Genomic DNA, 25,201 nt, shown 5'->3' with positions numbered 1-25,201 from the left:
ATGGAGAATGTAGCTGAAAAGAATCAAATCACATTATCGCTCTTTACACTATGAGCATTCAACTGAGATATCTTTTCATCAATGTAAGAAAAGCCCCCGCACTGATGCGCTCTCTTTTGTCTCAATGGAAAAAGCTCTCGTGTATGGCTGGGTTCCATGGTGTAATGGTTAGCACTCTGGACTCTGAATCCAGCGATCCGAGTTCAAATCTCGGTGGGACCTGCTTGAATTATGAGATTTAATATTTCACTAATTTCTTAGAATGTGGACTTGGAAAAACATAACGTCAAAGCTTTATACTGAAACTTATCAACGTATAAGTATGTATCTATGTATACATGGTTATATCCATCTAGATAGCGATAATACAATATAAAGAAATTAATTAATCATAAACATAAGTACAGAAGCTGAAAACTAAAAACTGTTCTTTCCAATCCACAATTTGAGCAAGAGGTTCTTTTTCTTTCTCATCTGTATGATCAGTAATAAGATAGTTAATTTTGCTGATTTCTTATCTGACAACATTCTTGACTTACACAGTGCATTTAATTGTGCATTTCTTTGAAAGAGAAATTCAGATTAATACATCTGACATGTCTTTCGAAAGATTCTACTTCATGGTTATGGATTTACTTTAGAAAAACAGAGTGTAAATATCTGTGTGTCTGAATTTCAAGATTGTTATTTAAAAGTTCATCTCTTCTGCCCCCAAAATACACAATTTGATTCCTCAAGTTTTCTTTTAATGAAGGCTTTCCAATTAAAAAAGTTCCTTGTTCCCCTTATCAATAACAGTAAGATTTAAACAAGTAATATCTTGCATCAGCCCCTTGTGATGAGTTTGAGAAAACAGAGTCAGCTCACAAAATGTCTCATTATTTTGAGCCATTTAATTTCCATGTTTTCTAAAAGTTCTATAATTTGCTCACATCAAATAGACTTTTAAAATACAATCAATAAATTAATGTTTCACTCTACCCGTGTTAGATTTATGATATTTATGAATACACTTGACAGAAAAAGATTTGGTCATAAGTCATGAAAGTGGTCCCACCGAGATTTGAACTCGGATCCTTGGATTCAAAGTCCAAAGTGCTAACCATTACACCATGGAACCTCCCATGTGACAGGGGAGCAAATTGCTGCAGCAATGTGGACATTTCACATTTTTTATTTTCTACAGTCAAAGACAAACAGAATTGTATTACTTTTCTATTCTGTTCAACTTTTGCCCATTGAACTATGTTAGGGAAGTATGTTGCACAAAGGACTCAAGTAACGCTATGACTCTGTTGAACAGTACTTTTTATGTGAGATAAGATTTTGCAATAAAAATTAAGATTTCCCTGTGAATGCAATCTCTTCTGTCAAAACGTAAAGCTCAACCTGGTACAGGTGGGTTGATGGTGTTATGCTTGTCAATCTGGACTCTGAAAACAGGGATCTAAGTACAAAGCTCAGTGGGACTTATCTAAACTTTACGATTTTGTTTCCATTCAGTTCTTAGAAGTATTAATTGGAAAAACATCTCATTTACTTATAAACTTGTACGTATCAACTTATATATATGTATCTCCCTATATATCGCTATATGTCTATGTATATTTATCGGAAAATATAAATATATACATTATAAAAATACATATAATTAATAGAGGTGAAAATAATGAACAGTTGTTGCCTCTCTGCATTTGAAACATGAGCACCTTCTCCTTCCTCTTCTATATGTCCTGAAATTGAGATAGTCACTTTTTAATCAATTTTGATCTAACAACATAGTTGATTTGTACAAAGCATATCATACGATCTGTGAATAATTTTAAAAAAGAAAATTAGATCAGTGCCTTTGAGGCCTCCAAGCAAAAGCTTATATTTCATGATTGCAGATCGACTGTTGAAAATCAGCATGAGAAATGTTTTATTTCACAACTTCCATACTAATATACAAAAAACATTTCTACTATCTGAATGATACCGTCATTGTGGTTCTCTAGGTTTGATTTAAGAAAACATCTCTTTCAAAATGTGCTATATTCGCCTTATCAATAGTATGGAAATCTTCAAAAAGGAATGCTGGGAATCAGCCCTCTGAAATGCATTTGAGAAAAACAGGATAGGATTTTGTAATGTCACACTATTTTGTCTAGGAATGTGATGTAAAAGTATTATAAAGTTCGTATTTCTGTAACTTGTTCAAGCTGTTGGACATTTTGAAAGGAGTCAATATTTGTCTCTTTCAACCTACTGGTGTTGGATTGGAGCTATCAATAAACAAAGATGACAGAAATGGAAAAGGTCAAGAGTAGTAAAGAAGTACCTCAAAGAATTGGACTGGTACCTTTGCATGCAAAGTCCAAAGTGCCAACCATTGCTCTTTGGAGCCACCCATGTGAGAGACAGAGAAATGGATGTAGTAGTTTGGAAATGTAGAATGTTTTAATATTCTTCAGTCAAAGATGATCATTATTTTGTAAATTGCATGTCCTGATAAACGTTTGCACATTTAACACTGTTATGGAGAATGTAGCTGAAAAGAATCAAATCACATTATCGCTCTTTACACTATGAGCATTCAACTGAGATATCTTTTCATCAATGTAAGAAAAGCCCCCGCACTGATGCGCTCTCTTTTGTCTCAATGGAAAAAGCTCTCATGTATGGCTGGGTTCCATGGTGTAATGGTTAGCACTCTGGACTCTGAATCCAGCGATCCGAGTTCAAATCTCGGTGGGACCTGCTTGAATTATGAGATTTAATATTTCACTAATTTCTTAGAATGTGGACTTGGAAAAACATAACGTCAAAGCTTTATACTGAAACTTATCAACGTATAAGTATGTATCTATGTATACATGGTTATATCCATCTAGATAGCGATAATACAATATAAAGAAATTAATTAATCATAAACATAAGTACAGAAGCTGAAAACTAAAAACTGTTCTTTCCAATCCACAATTTGAGCAAGAGGTTCTTTTTCTTTCTCATCTGTATGATCAGTAATAAGATAGTTAATTTTGCTGATTTCTTATCTGACAACATTCTTGACTTACACAGTGCATTTAATTGTGCATTTCTTTGAAAGAGAAATTCAGATTAATACATCTGACATGTCTTTCGAAAGATTCTACTTCATGGTTATGGATTTACTTTAGAAAAACAGAGTGTAAATATCTGTGTGTCTGAATTTCAAGATTGTTATTTAAAAGTTCATCTCTTCTGCCCCCAAAATACACAATTTGATTCCTCAAGTTTTCTTTTAATGAAGGCTTTCCAATTAAAAAAGTTCCTTGTTCCCCTTATCAATAACAGTAAGATTTAAACAAGTAATATCTTGCATCAGCCCCTTGTGATGAGTTTGAGAAAACAGAGTCAGCTCACAAAATGTCTCATTATTTTGAGCCATTTAATTTCCATGTTTTCTAAAAGTTCTATAATTTGCTCACATCAAATAGACTTTTAAAATACAATCAATAAATTAATGTTTCACTCTACCCGTGTTAGATTTATGATATTTATGAATACACTTGACAGAAAAAGATTTGGTCATAAGTCATGAAAGTGGTCCCACCGAGATTTGAACTCGGATCCTTGGATTCAAAGTCCAAAGGGCTAACCATTACACCATGGAACCTCCCATGTGACAGGGGAGCAAATTGCTGCAGCAATGTGGACATTTCACATTTTTTATTTTCTACAGTCAAAGACAAACAGAATTGTATTACTTTTCTATTCTGTTCAACTTTTGCCCATTGAACTATGTTAGGGAAGTATGTTGCACAAAGGACTCAAGTAACGCTATGACTCTGTTGAACAGTACTTTTTATGTGAGATAAGATTTTGCAATAAAAATTAAGATTTCCCTGTGAATGCAATCTCTTCTGTCAAAACGGAAAGCTCAACCTGGTACAGGTGGGTTGATGGTGTTATGCTTGTCAATCTGGACTCTGAAAACAGGGATCTAAGTACAAAGCTCAGTGGGACTTATCTAAACTTTACGATTTTGTTTCCATTCAGTTCTTAGAAGTATTAATTGGAAAAACATCTCATTTACTTATAAACTTGTACGTATCAACTTATATGTATGTATCTCCCTATATATTGCTATATGTCTATGTATATTTATCGGAAAATATAAATATATACATTATAAAAATACATATAATTAATAGAGGTGAAAATAATGAACAGTTGTTGCCTCTCCGCATTTGAAACATGAGCGCCTTCTCCTTCCTCGTCTATATGTCCTGAAATTGAGATAGTCACTTTTTAATCAATTTTGATCTAACAACATAGTTGATTTGTACAAAGCATATCATACGATCTGTGAATAATTTTAAAAAAGAAAATTAGATCAGTACCTTTGAGGCCTCCAAGCAAAAGCTTATATTTCATGATTGCAGATCGACTGTTGAAAATCAGCATGAGAAATGTTTTATTTCACAACTTCCATACTAATATACAAAAAACATTTCTACTATCTGAATGATACCGTCATTGTGGTTCTCTAGGTTTGATTTAAGAAAACATCTCTTTCAAAATGTGCTATATTCGCCTTATCAATAGTGTGGAAATCTTCAAAAAGGAATGCTGGGAATCAGCCCTCTGAAATGCATGTGAGAAAAACAGGATAGGATTTTGTAATGTCACACTACTTTGTCTAGGAATGTGATGTAAAAGTATTATAAAGTTCGTATTTCTGTAACTTGTTCAAGCTGTTGGACATTTTGAAAGGAGTCAATATTTGTCTCTTTCAACCTACTGGTGTTGGATTAGAGCTATCAATAAACAAAGATGACAGAAATGGAAAAGGTCAAGAGTAGTAAAGAAGTACCTCAAAGAATTGGACTGGTACCTTTGCATGCAAAGTCCAAAGTGCCAACCATTGCTCTTTGGAGCCACCCATGTGAGAGACAGAGAAATGGATGTAGTAGTTTGGAAATGTAGAATGTTTTAATATTCTTCAGTCAAAGATGATCATTATTTTGTAAATTGCATGCCCTGATAAACGTTTGCACATTTAACACTGTTATGAAGAATGTAGCTGAAAAGAATCAAATCACATTATCGCTCTTTACACTATGAGCATTCAACTGAGATATCTTTTCATCAATGTAAGAAAAGCCCCCGCACTGATGCGCTCTCTTTTGTCTCAATGGAAAAAGCCCTCATGTATGGCGGGGTTCCATGGTGTAATGGTTAGCACTCTGGACTCTGAATCCAGCGATCCGAGTTCAAATCTCGGTGGGACCTGCTTGAATTATGAGATTTAATATTTCACTAATTTCTTAGAATTTGGACTTGGAAAAACATAACGTCAAAGCTTTATACTGAAACTTATCAACGTATAAGTATGTATCTATGTATACATGGCTATATCCATCTAGATAGCGATAATACAATATAAATAAATGAATTAATCATAAACATAAGTACAGAAGCTGAAAACTAAAAACTGTTCTTTCCCATCCACAATTTGAGCAAGAGGTTCTTTTTCTTTCTCATCTGTATGATCAGTAATAAGATAGTTAATTTTGCTGATTTCTTATCTGACAACATTCTTGACTTACACAGTGCATTTAATTGTGCATTTCTTTGAAAGAGGAATTCAGATTAATACATCTGACATGTCTTTCGAAAGATTCTACTTCATGGTTATGGATTTACTTTAGAAAAACAGAGTGTAAATATCTGTGTGTCTGAATTTCAAGATTGTTATTTAAAAGTTCATCTCTTCTGCCCCCAAAATACACAATTTGATTCCTCAAGTTTTCTTTTAATGAAGGCTTTCCAATTAAAAAAGTTCCTTGTTCCCCTTATCAATAACAGTAAGATTTAAACAAGTAATATCTTGCATCAGCCCCTTGTGATGAGTTTGAGAAAACAGAGTTAGCTCACAAAATGTCTCATTATTTTGAGCCATTTAATTTCCATGTTTTCTAAAAGTTCTATAATTTGCTCACATCAAATAGACTTTTAAAATACAATCAATAAATTAATGTTTCACTCTACCCGTGTTAGATTTATGATATTTATGAATACACTTGACAGAAAAAGATTTGGTCATAAGTCATGAAAGTGGTCCCACCGAGATTTGAACTCGGATCCTTGGATTCAAAGTCCAAAGTGCTAACCATTACACCATGGAACCTCCCATGTGACAGGGGAGCAAATTGCTGCAGCAATGTGGACATTTCACATTTTTTATTTTCTACAGTCAAAGACAAACAGAATTGTATTACTTTTCTATTCTGTTCAACTTTTGCCCATTGAACTATGTTAGGGAAGTATGTTGCACAAAGGACTCAAGTAACGCTATGACTCTGTTGAACAGTACTTTTTATGTGAGATAAGATTTTGCAATAAAAATTAAGATTTCCCTGTGAATGCAATCTCTTCTGTCAAAACGGAAAGCTCAACCTGGTACAGGTGGGTTGATGGTGTTATGCTTGTCAATCTGGACTCTGAAAACAGGGATCTAAGAACAAAGCTCAGTGGGACTTATCTAAACTTTACGATTTTGTTTCCATTCAGTTCTTAGAAGTATTAATTGGAAAAACATCTCATTTACTTATAAACTTGTACGTATCAACTTATATGTATGTATCTCCCTATATATCGCTATATGTCTATGTATATTTATCGGAAAATATAAATATATACATTATAAAAATACATATAATTAATAGAGGTGAAAATAATGAACAGTTGTTGCCTCTCCGCATTTGAAACATGAGCGCCTTCTCCTTCCTCTTCTATATGTCCTGAAATTGAGATAGTCACTTTTTAATCAATTTTGATCTAACAACATAGTTGATTTGTACAAAGCATATCATACGATCTGTGAATAATTTTAAAAAAGAAAATTAGATCAGTACCTTTGAGGCCTCCAAGCAAAAGCTTATATTTCATGATTGCAGATCGACTGTTGAAAATCAGCATGAGAAATGTTTTATTTCACAACTTCCATACTAATATACAAAAAACATTTCTACTATCTGAATGATACCGTCATTGTGGTTCTCTAGGTTTGATTTAAGAAAACATCTCTTTCAAAATGTGCTATATTCGCCTTATCAATAGTGTGGAAATCTTCAAAAAGGAATGCTGGGAATCAGCCCTCTGAAATGCATTTGAGAAAAACAGGATAGGATTTTGTAATGTCACACTATTTTGTCTAGGAATGTGATGTAAAAGTATTATAAAGTTCGTATTTCTGTAACTTGTTCAAGCTGTTGGACATTTTGAAAGGAGTCAATATTTGTCTCTTTCAACCTACTGGTGTTGGATTAGAGCTATCAATAAACAAAGATGACAGAAATGGAAAAGGTCAAGAGTAGTAAAGAAGTACCTCAAAGAATTGGACTGGTACCTTTGCATGCAAAGTCCAAAGTGCCAACCATTGCTCTTTGGAGCCACCCATGTGAGAGACAGAGAAATGGATGTAGTAGTTTGGAAATGTAGAATGTTTTAATATTCTTCATTCAAAGATGATCATTATTTTGTAAATTGCATGTCCTGATAAACGTTTGCACATTTAACACTGTTATGGAGAATGTAGCTGAAAAGAATCAAATCATATTATCGCTCTTTACACTATGAGCATTCAACTGAGATATCTTTTCATCAATGTAAGAAAAGCCCCCGCACTGATGCGCTCTCTTTTGTCTCAATGGAAAAAGCTCTCGTGTATGGCTGGGTTCCATGGTGTAATGGTTAGCACTCTGGACTCTGAATCCAGCGATCCGAGGTCAAATCTCGGTGGGACCTGCTTGAATTATGAGATTTAATATTTCACTAATTTCTTAGAATTTGGACTTGGAAAAACATAACGTCAAAGCTTTATACTGAAACTTATCAACGTATAAGTATGTATCTATGTATACATGGCTATATCCATCTAGATAGCGATAATACAATATAAAGAAATGAATTAATCATAAACATAAGTACAGAAGCTGAAAACTAAAAACTGTTCTTTCCCATCCACAATTTGAGCAGGAGGTTCTTTTTCTTTCTCATCTGTATGATCAGTAATAAGATAGTTAATTTTGCTGATTTCTTATCTGACAACATTCTTGACTTACACAGTGCATTTAATTGTGCATTTCTTTGAAAGAGGAATTCAGATTAATACATCTGACATGTCTTTCGAAAGATTCTACTTCATGGTTATGGATTTACTTTAGAAAAACAGAGTGTAAATATCTGTGTGTCTGAATTTCAAGATTGTTATTTAAAAGTTCATCTCTTCTGCCCCCAAAATACACAATTTGATTCCTCAAGTTTTCTTTTAATGAAGGCTTTCCAATTAAAAAAGTTCCTTGTTCCCCTTATCAATAACAGTAAGATTTAAACAAGTAATATCTTGCATCAGCCCCTTGTGATGAGTTTGAGAAAACAGAGTCAGCTCACAAAATGTCTCATTATTTTGAGCCATTTAATTTCCATGTTTTCTAAAAGTTCTATAATTTGCTCACATCAAATAGACTTTTAAAATACAATCAATAAATTAATGTTTCACTCTACCCGTGTTAGATTTATGATATTTATGAATACACTTGACAGAAAAAGATTTGGTCATAAGTCATGAAAGTGGTCCCACCGAGATTTGAACTCGGATCCTTGGATTCAAAGTCCAAAGTGCTAACCATTACACCATGGAACCTCCCATGTGACAGGGGAGCAAATTGCTGCAGCAATGTGGACATTTCACATTTTTTATTTTCTACAGTCAAAGACAAACAGAATTGTATTACTTTTCTATTCTGTTCAACTTTTGCCCATTGAACTATGTTAGGGAAGTATGTTGCACAAAGGACTCAAGTAACGCTATGACTCTGTTGAACAGTACTTTTTATGTGAGATAAGATTTTGCAATAAAAATTAAGATTTCCCTGTGAATGCAATCTCTTCTGTCAAAACGGAAAGCTCAACCTGGTACAGGTGGGTTGATGGTGTTATGCTTGTCAATCTGGACTCTGAAAACAGGGATCTAAGTACAAAGCTCAGTGGGACTTATCTAAACTTTACGATTTTGTTTCCATTCAGTTCTTAGAAGTATTAATTGGAAAAACATCTCATTTACTTATAAACTTGTACGTATCAACTTATATGTATGTATCTCCCTATTTATTGCTATATGTCTATGTATATTTATCGGAAAATATAAATATATACATTATAAAAATACATATAATTAATAGAGGTGAAAATAATGAACAGTTGTTGCCTCTCCGCATTTGAAACATGAGCGCCTTCTCCTTCCTCGTCTATATGTCCTGAAATTGAGATAGTCACTTTTTAATCAATTTTGATCTAACAACATAGTTGATTTGTACAAAGCATATCATACGATCTGTGAATAATTTAAAAAAAGAAAATTAGATCAGTACCTTTGAGGCCTCCAAGCAAAAGCTTATATTTCATGATTGCAGATCGACTGTTGAAAATCAGCATGAGAAATGTTTTATTTCACAACTTCCATACTAATATACAAAAAACATTTCTACTATCTGAATGATACCGTCATTGTGGTTCTCTAGGTTTGATTTAAGAAAACATCTCTTTCAAAATGTGCTATATTCGCCTTATCAATAGTGTGGAAATCTTCAAAAAGGAATGCTGGGAATCAGCCCTCTGAAATGCATGTGAGAAAAACAGGATAGGATTTTGTAATGTCACACTACTTTGTCTAGGAATGTGATGTAAAAGTATTATAAAGTTCGTATTTCTGTAACTTGTTCAAGCTGTTGGACATTTTGAAAGGAGTCAATATTTGTCTCTTTCAACCTACTGGTGTTGGATTAGAGCTATCAATAAACAAAGATGACAGAAATGGAAAAGGTCAAGAGTAGTAAAGAAGTACCTCAAAGAATTGGACTGGTACCTTTGCATGCAAAGTCCAAAGTGCCAACCATTGCTCTTTGGAGCCACCCATGTGAGAGACAGAGAAATGGATGTAGTAGTTTGGAAATGTAGAATGTTTTAATATTCTTCAGTCAAAGATGATCATTATTTTGTAAATTGCATGCCCTGATAAACGTTTGCACATTTAACACTGTTATGAAGAATGTAGCTGAAAAGAATCAAATCACATTATCGCTCTTTACACTATGAGCATTCAACTGAGATATCTTTTCATCAATGTAAGAAAAGCCCCCGCACTGATGCGCTCTCTTTTGTCTCAATGGAAAAAGCCCTCATGTATGGCGGGGTTCCATGGTGTAATGGTTAGCACTCTGGACTCTGAATCCAGCGATCCGAGTTCAAATCTCGGTGGGACCTGCTTGAATTATGAGATTTAATATTTCACTAATTTCTTAGAATTTGGACTTGGAAAAACATAACGTCAAAGCTTTATACTGAAACTTATCAACGTATAAGTATGTATCTATGTATACATGGCTATATCCATCTAGATAGCGATAATACAATATAAAGAAATGAATTAATCATAAACATAAGTACAGAAGCTGAAAACTAAAAACTGTTCTTTCCCATCCACAATTTGAGCAAGAGGTTCTTTTTCTTTCTCATCTGTATGATCAGTAATAAGATAGTTAATTTTGCTGATTTCTTATCTGACAACATTCTTGACTTACACAGTGCATTTAATTGTGCATTTCTTTGAAAGAGGAATTCAGATTAATACATCTGACATGTCTTTCGAAAGATTCTACTTCATGGTTATGGATTTACTTTAGAAAAACAGAGTGTAAATATCTGTGTGTCTGAATTTCAAGATTGTTATTTAAAAGTTCATCTCTTCTGCCCCCAAAATACACAATTTGATTCCTCAAGTTTTCTTTTAATGAAGGCTTTCCAATTAAAAAAGTTCCTTGTTCCCCTTATCAATAACAGTAAGATTTAAACAAGTAATATCTTGCATCAGCCCCTTGTGAAGAGTTTGAGAAAACAGAGTTAGCTCACAAAATGTCTCATTATTTTGAGCCATTTAATTTCCATGTTTTCTAAAAGTTCTATAATTTGCTCACATCAAATAGACTTTTAAAATACAATCAATAAATTAATGTTTCACTCTACCCGTGTTAGATTTATGATATTTATGAATACACTTGACAGAAAAAGATTTGGTCATAAGTCATGAAAGTGGTCCCACCGAGATTTGAACTCGGATCCTTGGATTCAAAGTCCAAAGTGCTAACCATTACACCATGGAACCTCCCATGTGACAGGGGAGCAAATTGCTGCAGCAATGTGGACATTTCACATTTTTTATTTTCTACAGTCAAAGACAAACAGAATTGTATTACTTTTCTATTCTGTTCAACTTTTGCCCATTGAACTATGTTAGGGAAGTATGTTGCACAAAGGACTCAAGTAACGCTATGACTCTGTTGAACAGTACTTTTTATGTGAGATAAGATTTTGCAATAAAAATTAAGATTTCCCTGTGAATGCAATCTCTTCTGTCAAAACGGAAAGCTCAACCTGGTACAGGTGGGTTGATGGTGTTATGCTTGTCAATCTGGACTCTGAAAACAGGGATCTAAGAACAAAGCTCAGTGGGACTTATCTAAACTTTACGATTTTGTTTCCATTCAGTTCTTAGAAGTATTCATTGGAAAAACATCTCATTTACTTATAAACTTGTACGTATCAACTTATATGTATGTATCTCCCTATATATCGCTATATGTCTATGTATATTTATCGGAAAATATAAATATATACATTATAAAAATACATATAATTAATAGAGGTGAAAATAATGAACAGTTGTTGCCTCTCCGCATTTGAAACATGAGCGCCTTCTCCTTCCTCGTCTATATGTCCTGAAATTGAGATAGTCACTTTTTAATCAATTTTGATCTAACAACATAGTTGATTTGTACAAAGCATATCATACGATCTGTGAATAATTTTAAAAAAGAAAATTAGATCAGTACCTTTGAGGCCTCCAAGCAAAAGCTTATATTTCATGATTGCAGATCGACTGTTGAAAATCAGCATGAGAAATGTTTTATTTCACAACTTCCATACTAATATACAAAAAACATTTCTACTATCTGAATGATACCGTCATTGTGGTTCTCTAGGTTTGATTTAAGAAAACATCTCTTTCAAAATGTGCTATATTCGCCTTATCAATAGTGTGGAAATCTTCAAAAAGGAATGCTGGGAATCAGCCCTCTGAAATGCATTTGAGAAAAACAGGATAGGATTTTGTAATGTCACACTATTTTGTCTAGGAATGTGATGTAAAAGTATTATAAAGTTCGTATTTCTGTAACTTGTTCAAGCTGTTGGACATTTTGAAAGGAGTCAATATTTGTCTCTTTCAACCTACTGGTGTTGGATTAGAGCTATCAATAAACAAAGATGACAGAAATGGAAAAGGTCAAGAGTAGTAAAGAAGTACCTCAAAGAATTGGACTGGTACCTTTGCATGCAAAGTCCAAAGTGCCAACCATTGCTCTTTGGAGCCACCCATGTGAGAGACAGAGAAATGGATGTAGTAGTTTGGAAATGTAGAATGTTTTAATATTCTTCATTCAAAGATGATCATTATTTTGTAAATTGCATGTCCTGATAAACGTTTGCACATTTAACACTGTTATGGAGAATGTAGCTGAAAAGAATCAAATCATATTATCGCTCTTTACACTATGAGCATTCAACTGAGATATCTTTTCATCAATGTAAGAAAAGCCCCCGCACTGATGCGCTCTCTTTTGTCTCAATGGAAAAAGCTCTCGTGTATGGCTGGGTTCCATGGTGTAATGGTTAGCACTCTGGACTCTGAATCCAGCGATCCGAGTTCAAATCTCGGTGGGACCTGCTTGAATTATGAGATTTAATATTTCACTAATTTCTTAGAATTTGGACTTGGAAAAACATAACGTCAAAGCTTTATACTGAAACTTATCAACGTATAAGTATGTATCTATGTATACATGGCTATATCCATCTAGATAGCGATAATACAATATAAAGAAATGAATTAATCATAAACATAAGTACAGAAGCTGAAAACTAAAAACTGTTCTTTCCCATCCACAATTTGAGCAGGAGGTTCTTTTTCTTTCTCATCTGTATGATCAGTAATAAGATAGTTAATTTTGCTGATTTCTTATCTGACAACATTCTTGACTTACACAGTGCATTTAATTGTGCATTTCTTTGAAAGAGGAATTCAGATTAATACATCTGACATGTCTTTCGAAAGATTCTACTTCATGGTTATGGATTTACTTTAGAAAAACAGAGTGTAAATATCTGTGTGTCTGAATTTCAAGATTGTTATTTAAAAGTTCATCTCTTCTGCCCCCAAAATACACAATTTGATTCCTCAAGTTTTCTTTTAATGAAGGCTTTCCAATTAAAAAAGTTCCTTGTTCCCCTTATCAATAACAGTAAGATTTAAACAAGTAATATCTTGCATCAGCCCCTTGTGATGAGTTTGAGAAAACAGAGTCAGCTCACAAAATGTCTCATTATTTTGAGCCATTTAATTTCCATGTTTTCTAAAAGTTCTATAATTTGCTCACATCAAATAGACTTTTAAAATACAATCAATAAATTAATGTTTCACTCTACCCGTGTTAGATTTATGATATTCATGAATACACTTGACAGAAAAAGATTTGGTCATAAGTCATGAAAGTGGTCCCACCGAGATTTGAACTCGGATCCTTGGATTCAAAGTCCAAAGTGCTAACCATTACGCCATGGAACCTCCCATGTGACAGGGGAGCAAATTGCTGCAGCAATGTGGACATTTCACATTTTTTATTTTCTACAGTCAAAGACAAACAGAATTGTATTACTTTTCTATTCTGTTCAACTTTTGCCCATTGAACTATGTTAGGGAAGTATGTTGCACAAAGGACTCAAGTAACGCTATGACTCTGTTGAACAGTACTTTTTATGTGAGATAAGATTTTGCAATAAAAATTAAGATTTCCCTGTGAATGCAATCTCTTCTGTCAAAACGGAAAGCTCAACCTAGTACAGGTGGGTTGATGGTGTTATGCTTGTCAATCTGGACTCTGAAAACAGGGATCTAAGTACAAAGCTCAGTGGGACTTATCTAAACTTTACGATTTTGTTTCCATTCAGTTCTTAGAAGTATTAATTGGAAAAACATCTCATTTACTTATAAACTTGTACGTATCAACTTATATGTATGTATCTCCCTATTTATCGCTATATGTCTATGTATATTTATCGGAAAATATAAATATATACATTATAAAAATACATATAATTAATAGAGGTGAAAATAATGAACAGTTGTTGCCTCTCCGCATTTGAAACATGAGCGCCTTCTCCTTCCTCGTCTATATGTCCTGAAATTGAGATAGTCACTTTTTAATCAATTTTGATCTAACAACATAGTTGATTTGTACAAAGCATATCATACGATCTGTGAATAATTTTAAAAAAGAAAATTAGATCAGTACCTTTGAGGCCTCCAAGCAAAAGCTTATATTTCATGATTGCAGATCGACTGTTGAAAATCAGCATGAGAAATGTTTTATTTCACAACTTCCATACTAATATACAAAAAACATTTCTACTATCTGAATGATACCGTCATTGTGGTTCTCTAGGTTTGATTTAAGAAAACATCTCTTTCAAAATGTGCTATATTCGCCTTATCAATAGTGTGGAAATCTTCAAAAAGGAATGCTGGGAATCAGCCCTCTGAAATGCATGTGAGAAAAACAGGATAGGATTTTGTAATGTCACACTACTTTGTCTAGGAATGTGATGTAAAAGTATTATAAAGTTCGTATTTCTGTAACTTGTTCAAGCTGTTGGACATTTTGAAAGGAGTCAATATTTGTCTCTTTCAACCTACTGGTGTTGGATTAGAGCTATCAATAAACAAAGATGACAGAAATGGAAAAGGTCAAGAGTAGTAAAGAAGTACCTCAAAGAATTGGACTGGTACCTTTGCATGCAAAGTCCAAAGTGCCAACCATTGCTCTTTGGAGCCACCCATGTGAGAGACAGAGAAATGGATGTAGTAGTTTGGAAATGTAGAATGTTTTAATATTCTTCAGTCAAAGATGATCATTATTTTGTAAATTGCATGCCCTGATAAACGTTTGCACATTTAACACTGTTATGAAGAATGTAGCTGAAAAGAATCAAATCACATTATCGCTCTTTACACTATGAGCATTCAACTGAGATATCTTTTCATCAATGTAAGAAAAGCCCCCGCACTGATGCGCTCTCTTTTGTCTCAATGGAAAAAGCCCTCATGTATGGCGGGGTTCCATGGTGTAATGGTTAGCACTCTGGACTCTGAATCCAGCGATCCGAGTTCAAATCTCGGTGGGACCTGCTTGAATTATGAGATTTAATATTTCACTAATTTCTTAGAATTTGGACTTGGAAAAACATAACGTCAAAGCTTTATACTGAAACTTATCAACGTATAAGTATGTATCTATGTATACATGGCTATATCCATCTAGATAGCGATAATACAATATAAAGAAATGAATTAATCATAAACATAAGTACAGAAGCTGAAAACTAAAAACTGTTCTTTCCCATCCACAATTTGAGCAGGAGGTTCTTTTTCTTTCTCATCTGTATGATCAGTAATAAGATAGTTAATTTTGCTGATTTCTTATCTGACAACATTCTTGACTTACACAGTGCATTTAATTGTGCATTTCTTTGAAAGAGGAATTCAGATTAATACATCTGACATGTCTTTCGAAAGATTCTACTTCATGGTTATGGATTTACTTTAGAAAAACAGAGTGTAAATATCTGTGTGTCTGAATTTCAAGATTGTTATTTAAAAGTTCATCTCTTCTGCCCCCAAAATACACAATTTGATTCCTCAAGTTTTCTTTTAATGAAGGCTTTCCAATTAAAAAAGTTCCTTGTTCCCCTTATCAATAACAGTAAGATTTAAACAAGTAATATCTTGCATCAGCCCCTTGTGATGAGTTTGAGAAAACAGAGTCAGCTCACAAAATGTCTCATTATTTTGAGCCATTTAATTTCCATGTTTTCTAAAAGTTCTATAATTTGCTCACATCAAATAGACTTTTAAAATACAATCAATAAATTAATGTTTCACTCTACCCGTGTTAGATTTATGATATTTATGAATACACTTGACAGAAAAAGATTTGGTCATAAGTCATGAAAGTGGTCCCACCGAGATTTGAACTCGGATCCTTGGATTCAAAGTCCAAAGTGCTAACCATTACACCATGGAACCTCCCATGTGACAGGGGAGCAAATTGCTGCAGCAATGTGGACATTTCACATTTTTTATTTTCTACAGTCAAAGACAAACAGAATTGTATTACTTTTCTATTCTGTTCAACTTTTGCCCATTGAACTATGTTAGGGAAGTATGTTGCACAAAGGACTCAAGTAACGCTATGACTCTGTTGAACAGTACTTTTTATGTGAGATAAGATTTTGCAATAAAAATTAAGATTTCCCTGTGAATGCAATCTCTTCTGTCAAAACGGAAAGCTCAACCTGGTACAGGTGGGTTGATGGTGTTATGCTTGTCAATCTGGACTCTGAAAACAGGGATCTAAGTACAAAGCTCAGTGGGACTTATCTAAACTTTACGATTTTGTTTCCATTCAGTTCTTAGAAGTATTAATTGGAAAAACATCTCATTTACTTATAAACTTGTACGTATCAACTTATATGTATGTATCTCCCTATTTATCGCTATATGTCTATGTATATTTATCGGAAAATATAAATATATACATTATAAAAATACATATAATTAATAGAGGTGAAAATAATGAACAGTTGTTGCCTCTCCGCATTTGAAACATGAGCGCCTTCTCCTTCCTCGTCTATATGTCCTGAAATTGAGATAGTCACTTTTTAATCAATGTTGATCTAACAACATAGTTGATTTGTACAAAGCATATCATACGATCTGTGAATAATTTTAAAAAAGAAAATTAGATCAGTACCTTTGAGGCCTCCAAGCAAAAGCTTATATTTCATGATTGCAGATCGACTGTTGAAAATCAGCATGAGAAATGTTTTATTTCACAACTTCCATACTAATATACAAAAAACATTTCTACTATCTGAATGATACCGTCATTGTGGTTCTCTAGGTTTGATTTAAGAAAACATCTCTTTCAAAATGTGCTATATTCGCCTTATCAATAGTGTGGAAATCTTCAAAAAGGAATGCTGGGAATCAGCCCTCTGAAATGCATGTGAGAAAAACAGGATAGGATTTTGTAATGTCACACTACTTTGTCTAGGAATGTGATGTAAAAGTATTATAAAGTTCGTATTTCTGTAACTTGTTCAAGCTGTTGGACATTTTGAAAGGAGTCAATATTTGTCTCTTTCAACCTACTGGTGTTGGATTAGAGCTATCAATAAACAAAGATGACAGAAATGGAAAAGGTCAAGAGTAGTAAAGAAGTACCTCAAAGAATTGGACTGGTACCTTTGCATGCAAAGTCCAAAGTGCCAACCATTGCTCTTTGGAGCCACCCATGTGAGAGACAGAGAAATGGATGTAGTAGTTTGGAAATGTAGAATGTTTTAATATTCTTCAGTCAAAGATGATCATTATTTTGTAAATTGCATGCCCTGATAAACGTTTGCACATTTAACACTGTTATGAAGAATGTAGCTGAAAAGAATCAAATCACATTATCGCTCTTTACACTATGAGCATTCAACTGAGATATCTTTTCATCAATGTAAGAAAAGCCCCCGCACTGATGCGCTCTCTTTTGTCTCAATGGAAAAAGCCCTCATGTATGGCGGGGTTCCATGGTGTAATGGTTAGCACTCTGGACTCTGAATCCAGCGATCCGAGTTCAAATCTCGGTGGGACCTGCTTGAATTATGAGATTTAATATTTCACTAATTTCTTAGAATTTGGACTTGGAAAAACATAACGTCAAAGCTTTATACTGAAACTTATCAACGTATAAGTATGTATCTATGTATACATGGCTATATCCATCTAGATAGCGATAATACAATATAAAGAAATGAATTAATCATAAACATAAGTACAGAAGCTGAAAACTAAAAACTGTTCTTTCCCATCCACAATTTGAGCAAGAGGTTCTTTTTCTTTCTCATCTGTATGATCAGTAATAAGATAGTTAATTTTGCTGATTTCTTATCTGACAACATTCTTGACTTACACAGTGCATTTAATTGTGCATTTCTTTGAAAAAGGAATTCAGATTAATACATCTGACATGTCTTTCGAAAGATTCTACTTCATGGTTATGGATTTACTTTAGAAAAACAGAGTGTAAATATCTGTGTGTCTGAATTTCAAGATTGTTATTGTTCGGGAGTGTGGCCAGTAACAGGGACAACCTGTCTAGACCTATCGGTCGTCTCACGTCTACTCTGCGACCCTCTAGGCGTTGCCACCCACGCAGCGCTTTCTGTACTGTGAAAGACGCTGTTGGGTCCAGGATGCCATGGGCCCTGGCAACAAAGGAAATGGCGGCACGATGCCTTTGGGCCGTAGCCACCGATTTCCCAGCCCTGTGTAAAGACATAAGAAAGAGTACTACCCACTCTTCCTGACCCCAAAGACCCCCTCTCTCTGCCCCCAAAAAGGCTAAATAGGCCTGGAACGCCCCTTCATATGCCTTCCTTGTCCTGGGTGCTAGACTCTCTCCCACGAGGTGACGAAGTTCGGGGCACCGAGAGACCAGAGAGCTTCGGGGAAGGGTGCCGGCTCCGGGTCCGCTGAAGGAAGGAAACCCGAGAAAGCCTGCATGTGAAAACGAGACAGTGCGTCAGCGGCCTGATTCATCACTCCTGGGACATGTTTTGCTCTGAAAACCACGTTCAGGTGCATACATAGTAGGACAATTTCTTTGAGCAGCCTCAAAATCAATTTACAATGGGCTGACTGACTGTTGATGCATTCTACCACGGTCATATTGTCGGACCAAAAAACGACAGAATGATCTCTGAAACCTTCTGGCCAGGTTCTCAGGGCCACGAGAATGGGAAATAATTCGAGGAAAGCGATATTACTCGTTAGCCCCTTCTCGTGCCACCATGGGGGCCATCTTTGAGCAGACCAGTTCGTGCCGAAGATGGCGCCAAAACCTATGCTTCCTGCTGAATCCGTCCATAGCCCAAGCTCTTCCGAGGACACGGCTGGCTTGTTCCAGACGACTCGGCCATTGAAGTCCGCCAGGAATGCTAACCATATCCGCATGTCCTGGCGGACCTCAGCCGATAACCTCGTGCGATGATGACCCTCCTTCAGGCCAATCATCGCTTGGGCAATGGAGCGGGAAAAGGGGCGAGCCATTGGGATCACTCTCAAGGCAAAATTCAACTTCCCCACTAATTGTTGCAACTGATGCAGTGTAACCTTAGGTGTATTTAAACATACTCGGAGGGCTGACCTGACTTTCAACACTTTGCTAGCTGGTAAACGGAAACACCCCTCCCTTGAGTCCAACTCGATCCCCAAAAACTCGAGGCAAGTCGTGGGACCCATAGTTTTACCCGGTGCCAACGGCACGCCAAAATGACCCATCAACACACAGAATTCATCTAAGGCCTGGGCACATTCGGGATTTCCGGCGGGGCCAAGGAACAAAAAGTCGTCAAGGTAGTGCATTACATTTCGAAAACCCGTCTTCTTAGTGAACACCCATTGCAGGAAAGTACTGAATTGCTCAAAATAAGCACATGATATAGAGCATCCCATTGGCATACACCTATCCATGTAAAATGATCCCTGGAACCCGAATCCCAAAAGACGCTGATCGTCTGGGTGTACCGGGAGCAACCGGAACGCTGACTCGATATCTGATTTCGCCATCAACGTCCCGGGCCCCAGGCGATTCAAGATGGCTACTGCCTCATCAAACGATGCGTATCGCACCGAACAAACTTCTGGATCAATTGCGTCGTTCACCGAAAGGCCGTGTGGAGCAGACAGATTATGGATCAAACGAAACTCACCTGGGTCCTTCTTGGGGACCACCCCTAACGGAGAACACACAAAATCCTGTACCGGGGGTACACTAAACGGGCCGGCGACCCGTCCCCGGCTAACCTCTTTCTGAATTTTTTCCTGCACCACAGATGAATGTTGTAAGACGGAAAGCTGATTCTTGCAAATCCCTACACCCTGAAAGTCCCCCACCGGGATGCGGAAACCATGTGTAAAACCGTTCCGCAGCACCCCGGCAGAAGTACGATCCGGGTAATCGCTGAGCCAGGGGATCATTGCCAAGGTATCAATCGGGGTTGGTAAAGGCGCCCCTCGGACTAAATTAGACCTGTTTGGCGCCTCCCTTACCCCCATTCTCACCCGTTCTGGCTCTGCACGATGACTCAGGATGGGATGAGCCACACGTACTACATTCGTGTCTAAATTTACAGGATCCCGGAGGCCTGGTACATTTCCCTCTGTTGAAGTTATAACAGAAACCCTTTCTCCCGGTATTACCTGCGGGCCTCGACTGGTCGTCGGTGCTCGTACTTGGTCGAAAGGGCGACCCCACATTTTGGCGGGAGTAATCAACAACATTGCTCCCGACCAATGGCATTCTTAACATTCCCGATTCTTTCATTTTATCCCACGTTAAAGAATCGTAACAATCCCAGGTCAAACTCTTGTTATGTTCCTTTTCTTTCCTGAACATATTATCATAACAAAACCAATGGTTACCTTGATACGCCGTCGAGTAACCCATAATTCGTGATTGGTAAATGGGAAACTCAGGAAGCAACTCGGGCCTACGTTCCCCCAAAATCGTTGTAAAAATACCCCAGGCATTGCCCCAGTTGCCAATGTTCTCATTTACCTTAAAGGCGGCCATTTTTGCGCGCCAAACACTCGGATGCATTAGGTCCTTCTGACTTTTTACATGCTCCACATCATAATGATCAACAAGCAAGGAAAAAATATTCACGTATTCCCCTGCCCAGATCTTTTCCTTTATGGCTAAAGGCACATGTTGTCCCAATCTCTCTCTACGAGAGGGTGCTGACTCGTCCCGTGCAATCGGCAATGGCCGCTTACCTGAACCGGACGCAGCTTCTGCCGCTTGCGGCTTGTCTATCCCCGCCAACGGTGCAGCCACTCTAGCTGCCTCTTTCTTCTCACGAAGCCCTTTTATCAGCGCCTGTGCCTCGGCAGCCGTGGCGCCATCACTGCTATCCCCCAACCATGCTGCTAGCTGTGCTGCCAGCTCGGGGGGCATGTCTTCCTTGGGTGTCGGGGTGACGACAACGGGGATTGGATTCCCCTCGATCGGTACTGGGGTCGGCGCCTCGAGCGGGGCAGAGGGAACCGGGGCGTCTCCACCGGCTGGAACCCTTCTCGGCCTCTTAGGTCTCCCTCCAGCCGGCGCAGGGCCCGAACCCTCCTCCCCATCTCGCTCCGCCAACCGTTTCTTTATGTCGGACACCTCTTTGCAAAGGGCCCGCACCATCTGGTCGGTCGTCATTCTCTTTGCGCCTTTCTTGGGCATCTCTCCGAGGAAGTATCTGGAAGACAAAGAAAAAGATCAAAACGCTCAAAATTGGCTCTTCGTTCCGTCCCGAGCTCACGTGTAGCGAGGAGGTGCAGCTTCGGAGCACAAGAACAAGAGGACGTCTTCTGGTCTTGCGCCTTCTTTTATCCGTCTTCAGGGCGGGCGAAAACCCGCCCCTGCCCGCCCCGAGGGCGTGGCTGGCTGCGTCGGTGTCTAGGCCAGCCCACTCTAGGGCGGGAAAAAGCGCGCCCCGGCTACGCCGCTTCGGGCATACCAGCCGAGACGCGCCTCCCGCCCAAAAATGGCTTCCCGGGGGGATCGAGGCACTCATCCATACGTTCGGGGGGACCGAGTGGTCGCCCCTTTCCAAAAGTTCATCTCTTCTGCCCCCAAAATACACAATTTGATTCCTCAAGTTTTCTTTTAATGAAGGCTTTCCAATTAAAAAAGTTCCTTGTTCCCCTTATCAATAACAGTAAGATTTAAACAAGTAATATCTTGCATCAGCCCCTTGTGATGAGTTTGAGAAAACAGAGTTAGCTCACAAAATGTCTCATTATTTTGAGCCATTTAATTTCCATGTTTTCTAAAAGTTCTATAATTTGCTCACATCAAATAGACTTTTAAAATACAATCAATAAATTAATGTTTCACTCTACCCGTGTTAGATTTATGATATTTATGAATACACTTGACAGAAAAAGATTTGGTCATAAGTCATGAAAGTGGTCCCACCGAGATTTGAACTCGGATCCTTGGATTCAAAGTCCAAAGTGCTAACCATTACACCATGGAACCTCCCATGTGACAGGGGAGCAAATTGCTGCAGCAATGTGGACATTTCACATTTTTTATTTTCTACAGTCAAAGACAAACAGAATTGTATTACTTTTCTATTCTGTTCAACTTTTGCCCATTGAACTATGTTAGGGAAGTATGTTGCACAAAGGACTCAAGTAACGCTATGACTCTGTTGAACAGTACTTTTTATGTGAGATAAGATTTTGCAATAAAAATTAAGATTTCCCTGTGAATGCAATCTCTTCTGTCAAAACGGAAAGCTCAACCTGGTACAGGTGGGTTGATGGTGTTATGCTTGTCAATCTGGACTCTGAAAACAGGGATCTAAGAACAAAGCTCAGTGGGACTTATCTAAACTTTACGATTTTGTTTCCATTCAGTTCTTAGAAGTATTAATTGGAAAAACATCTCATTTACTTATAAACTTGTACGTATCAACTTATATGTATGTATCTCCCTATATATCGCTATATGTCTATGTATATTTATCGGAAAATATAAATATATACATTATAAAAATACATATAATTAATAGAGGTGAAAATAATGAACAGTTGTTGCCTCTCCGCATTTGAAACATGAGCGCCTTCTCCTTCCTCTTCTATATGTCCTGAAATTGAGATAGTCACTTTTTAATCAATTTTGATCTAACAACATAGTTGATTTGTACAAAGCATATCATACGATCTGTGAATAATTTTAAAAAAGAAAATTAGATCAGTACCTTTGAGGCCTCCAAGCAAAAGCTTATATTTCATGATTGCAGATCGACTGTTGAAAATCAGCATGAGAAATGTTTTATTTCACAACTTCCATACTAATATACAAAAAACATTTCTACTATCTGAATGATACCGTCATTGTGGTTCTCTAGGTTTGATTTAAGAAAACATCTCTTTCAAAATGTGCTATATTCGCCTTATCAATAGTGTGGAAATCTTCAAAAAGGAATGCTGGGAATCAGCCCTCTGAAATGCATTTGAGAAAAACAGGATAGGATTTTGTAATGTCACACTATTTTGTCTAGGAATGTGATGTAAAAGTATTATAAAGTTCGTATTTCTGTAACTTGTTCAAGCTGTTGGACATTTTGAAAGGAGTCAATATTTGTCTCTTTCAACCTACTGGTGTTGGATTAGAGCTATCAATAAACAAAGATGACAGAAATGGAAAAGGTCAAGAGTAGTAAAGAAGTACCTCAAAGAATTGGACTGGTACCTTTGCATGCAAAGTCCAAAGTGCCAACCATTGCTCTTTGGAGCCACCCATGTGAGAGACAGAGAAATGGATGTAGTAGTTTGGAAATGTAGAATGTTTTAATATTCTTCATTCAAAGATGATCATTATTTTGTAAATTGCATGTCCTGATAAACGTTTGCACATTTAACACTGTTATGGAGAATGTAGCTGAAAAGAATCAAATCATATTATCGCTCTTTACACTATGAGCATTCAACTGAGATATCTTTTCATCAATGTAAGAAAAGCCCCCGCACTGATGCGCTCTCTTTTGTCTCAATGGAAAAAGCTCTCGTGTATGGCTGGGTTCCATGGTGTAATGGTTAGCACTCTGGACTCTGAATCCAGCGATCCGAGTTCAAATCTCGGTGGGACCTGCTTGAATTATGAGATTTAATATTTCACTAATTTCTTAGAATTTGGACTTGGAAAAACATAACGTCAAAGCTTTATACTGAAACTTATCAACGTATAAGTATGTATCTATGTATACATGGCTATATCCATCTAGATAGCGATAATACAATATAAAGAAATGAATTAATCATAAACATAAGTACAGAAGCTGAAAACTAAAAACTGTTCTTTCCCATCCACAATTTGAGCAGGAGGTTCTTTTTCTTTCTCATCTGTATGATCAGTAATAAGATAGTTAATTTTGCTGATTTCTTATCTGACAACATTCTTGACTTACACAGTGCATTTAATTGTGCATTTCTTTGAAAGAGGAATTCAGATTAATACATCTGACATGTCTTTCGAAAGATTCTACTTCATGGTTATGGATTTACTTTAGAAAAACAGAGTGTAAATATCTGTGTGTCTGAATTTCAAGATTGTTATTTAAAAGTTCATCTCTTCTGCCCCCAAAATACACAATTTGATTCCTCAAGTTTTCTTTTAATGAAGGCTTTCCAATTAAAAAAGTTCCTTGTTCCCCTTATCAATAACAGTAAGATTTAAACAAGTAATATCTTGCATCAGCCCCTTGTGATGAGTTTGAGAAAACAGAGTTAGCTCACAAAATGTCTCATTATTTTGAGCCATTTAATTTCCATGTTTTCTAAAAGTTCTATAATTTGCTCACATCAAATAGACTTTTAAAATACAATCAATAAATTAATGTTTCACTCTACCCGTGTTAGATTTATGATATTTATGAATACACTTGACAGAAAAAGATTTGGTCATAAGTCATGAAAGTGGTCCCACCGAGATTTGAACTCGGATCCTTGGATTCAAAGTCCAAAGTGCTAACCATTACACCATGGAACCTCCCATGTGACAGGGGAGCAAATTGCTGCAGCAATGTGGACATTTCACATTTTTTATTTTCTACAGTCAAAGACAAACAGAATTGTATTACTTTTCTATTCTGTTCAACTTTTGCCCATTGAACTATGTTAGGGAAGTATGTTGCACAAAGGACTCAAGTAACGCTATGACTCTGTTGAACAGTACTTTTTATGTGAGATAAGATTTTGCAATAAAAATTAAGATTTCCCTGTGAATGCAATCTCTTCTGTCAAAACGGAAAGCTCAACCTGGTACAGGTGGGTTGATGGTGTTATGCTTGTCAATCTGGACTCTGAAAACAGGGATCTAAGAACAAAGCTCAGTGGGACTTATCTAAACTTTACGATTTTGTTTCCATTCAGTTCTTAGAAGTATTAATTGGAAAA

At 36.5% G+C, this 25,201-nt stretch overlaps 16 non-coding genes across 16 annotated transcripts; 8 read left to right on the top strand and 8 right to left on the bottom strand.

Annotated features, from left to right (window-relative positions):
• The first annotated feature begins 150 nt into the window (after window positions 1-150).
• Window positions 151-222, top strand: TRNAQ-CUG (transfer RNA glutamine (anticodon CUG)). The gene has a single exon. It is a non-coding gene; the product is annotated as a tRNA-Gln (tRNA).
• An 826-nt stretch (window positions 223-1,048) lies between these two features.
• TRNAQ-UUG (transfer RNA glutamine (anticodon UUG)) lies at window positions 1,049-1,120 on the bottom strand. The gene has a single exon. It is a non-coding gene; the product is annotated as a tRNA-Gln (tRNA).
• A 1,547-nt stretch (window positions 1,121-2,667) lies between these two features.
• TRNAQ-CUG (transfer RNA glutamine (anticodon CUG)) lies at window positions 2,668-2,739 on the top strand. Its single transcript has one exon. It is a non-coding gene; the product is annotated as a tRNA-Gln (tRNA).
• Window positions 2,740-5,184: 2,445 nt separating this feature from the next.
• Window positions 5,185-5,256, top strand: TRNAQ-CUG (transfer RNA glutamine (anticodon CUG)). The gene has a single exon. It is a non-coding gene; the product is annotated as a tRNA-Gln (tRNA).
• Window positions 5,257-6,082: 826 nt separating this feature from the next.
• On the bottom strand, window positions 6,083-6,154 carry TRNAQ-UUG (transfer RNA glutamine (anticodon UUG)). Its single transcript has one exon. It is a non-coding gene; the product is annotated as a tRNA-Gln (tRNA).
• A 2,445-nt stretch (window positions 6,155-8,599) lies between these two features.
• Window positions 8,600-8,671, bottom strand: TRNAQ-UUG (transfer RNA glutamine (anticodon UUG)). Its single transcript has one exon. It is a non-coding gene; the product is annotated as a tRNA-Gln (tRNA).
• A 1,547-nt stretch (window positions 8,672-10,218) lies between these two features.
• TRNAQ-CUG (transfer RNA glutamine (anticodon CUG)) lies at window positions 10,219-10,290 on the top strand. The gene has a single exon. It is a non-coding gene; the product is annotated as a tRNA-Gln (tRNA).
• An 826-nt stretch (window positions 10,291-11,116) lies between these two features.
• On the bottom strand, window positions 11,117-11,188 carry TRNAQ-UUG (transfer RNA glutamine (anticodon UUG)). The gene has a single exon. It is a non-coding gene; the product is annotated as a tRNA-Gln (tRNA).
• Window positions 11,189-12,735: 1,547 nt separating this feature from the next.
• Window positions 12,736-12,807, top strand: TRNAQ-CUG (transfer RNA glutamine (anticodon CUG)). Its single transcript has one exon. It is a non-coding gene; the product is annotated as a tRNA-Gln (tRNA).
• An 826-nt stretch (window positions 12,808-13,633) lies between these two features.
• TRNAQ-UUG (transfer RNA glutamine (anticodon UUG)) lies at window positions 13,634-13,705 on the bottom strand. The gene has a single exon. It is a non-coding gene; the product is annotated as a tRNA-Gln (tRNA).
• A 1,547-nt stretch (window positions 13,706-15,252) lies between these two features.
• TRNAQ-CUG (transfer RNA glutamine (anticodon CUG)) lies at window positions 15,253-15,324 on the top strand. Its single transcript has one exon. It is a non-coding gene; the product is annotated as a tRNA-Gln (tRNA).
• Window positions 15,325-16,150: 826 nt separating this feature from the next.
• TRNAQ-UUG (transfer RNA glutamine (anticodon UUG)) lies at window positions 16,151-16,222 on the bottom strand. The gene has a single exon. It is a non-coding gene; the product is annotated as a tRNA-Gln (tRNA).
• Window positions 16,223-17,769: 1,547 nt separating this feature from the next.
• TRNAQ-CUG (transfer RNA glutamine (anticodon CUG)) lies at window positions 17,770-17,841 on the top strand. Its single transcript has one exon. It is a non-coding gene; the product is annotated as a tRNA-Gln (tRNA).
• A 4,364-nt stretch (window positions 17,842-22,205) lies between these two features.
• On the bottom strand, window positions 22,206-22,277 carry TRNAQ-UUG (transfer RNA glutamine (anticodon UUG)). Its single transcript has one exon. It is a non-coding gene; the product is annotated as a tRNA-Gln (tRNA).
• A 1,547-nt stretch (window positions 22,278-23,824) lies between these two features.
• Window positions 23,825-23,896, top strand: TRNAQ-CUG (transfer RNA glutamine (anticodon CUG)). The gene has a single exon. It is a non-coding gene; the product is annotated as a tRNA-Gln (tRNA).
• Window positions 23,897-24,722: 826 nt separating this feature from the next.
• TRNAQ-UUG (transfer RNA glutamine (anticodon UUG)) lies at window positions 24,723-24,794 on the bottom strand. Its single transcript has one exon. It is a non-coding gene; the product is annotated as a tRNA-Gln (tRNA).
• Between the last annotated feature and the right edge of the window lie 407 nt (window positions 24,795-25,201).

Source organism: Lissotriton vulgaris, unplaced genomic scaffold (genome assembly GCF_964263255.1).
Source record: "Lissotriton vulgaris unplaced genomic scaffold, aLisVul1.2 SCAFFOLD_714, whole genome shotgun sequence".
In the NCBI taxonomy this organism is placed as follows: Eukaryota; Metazoa; Chordata; class Amphibia; order Caudata; family Salamandridae; genus Lissotriton; species Lissotriton vulgaris.
The sequence above is the reverse complement of the archived record's forward strand: the minus strand, read 5'-3'. Positions and strand labels throughout refer to the sequence as shown.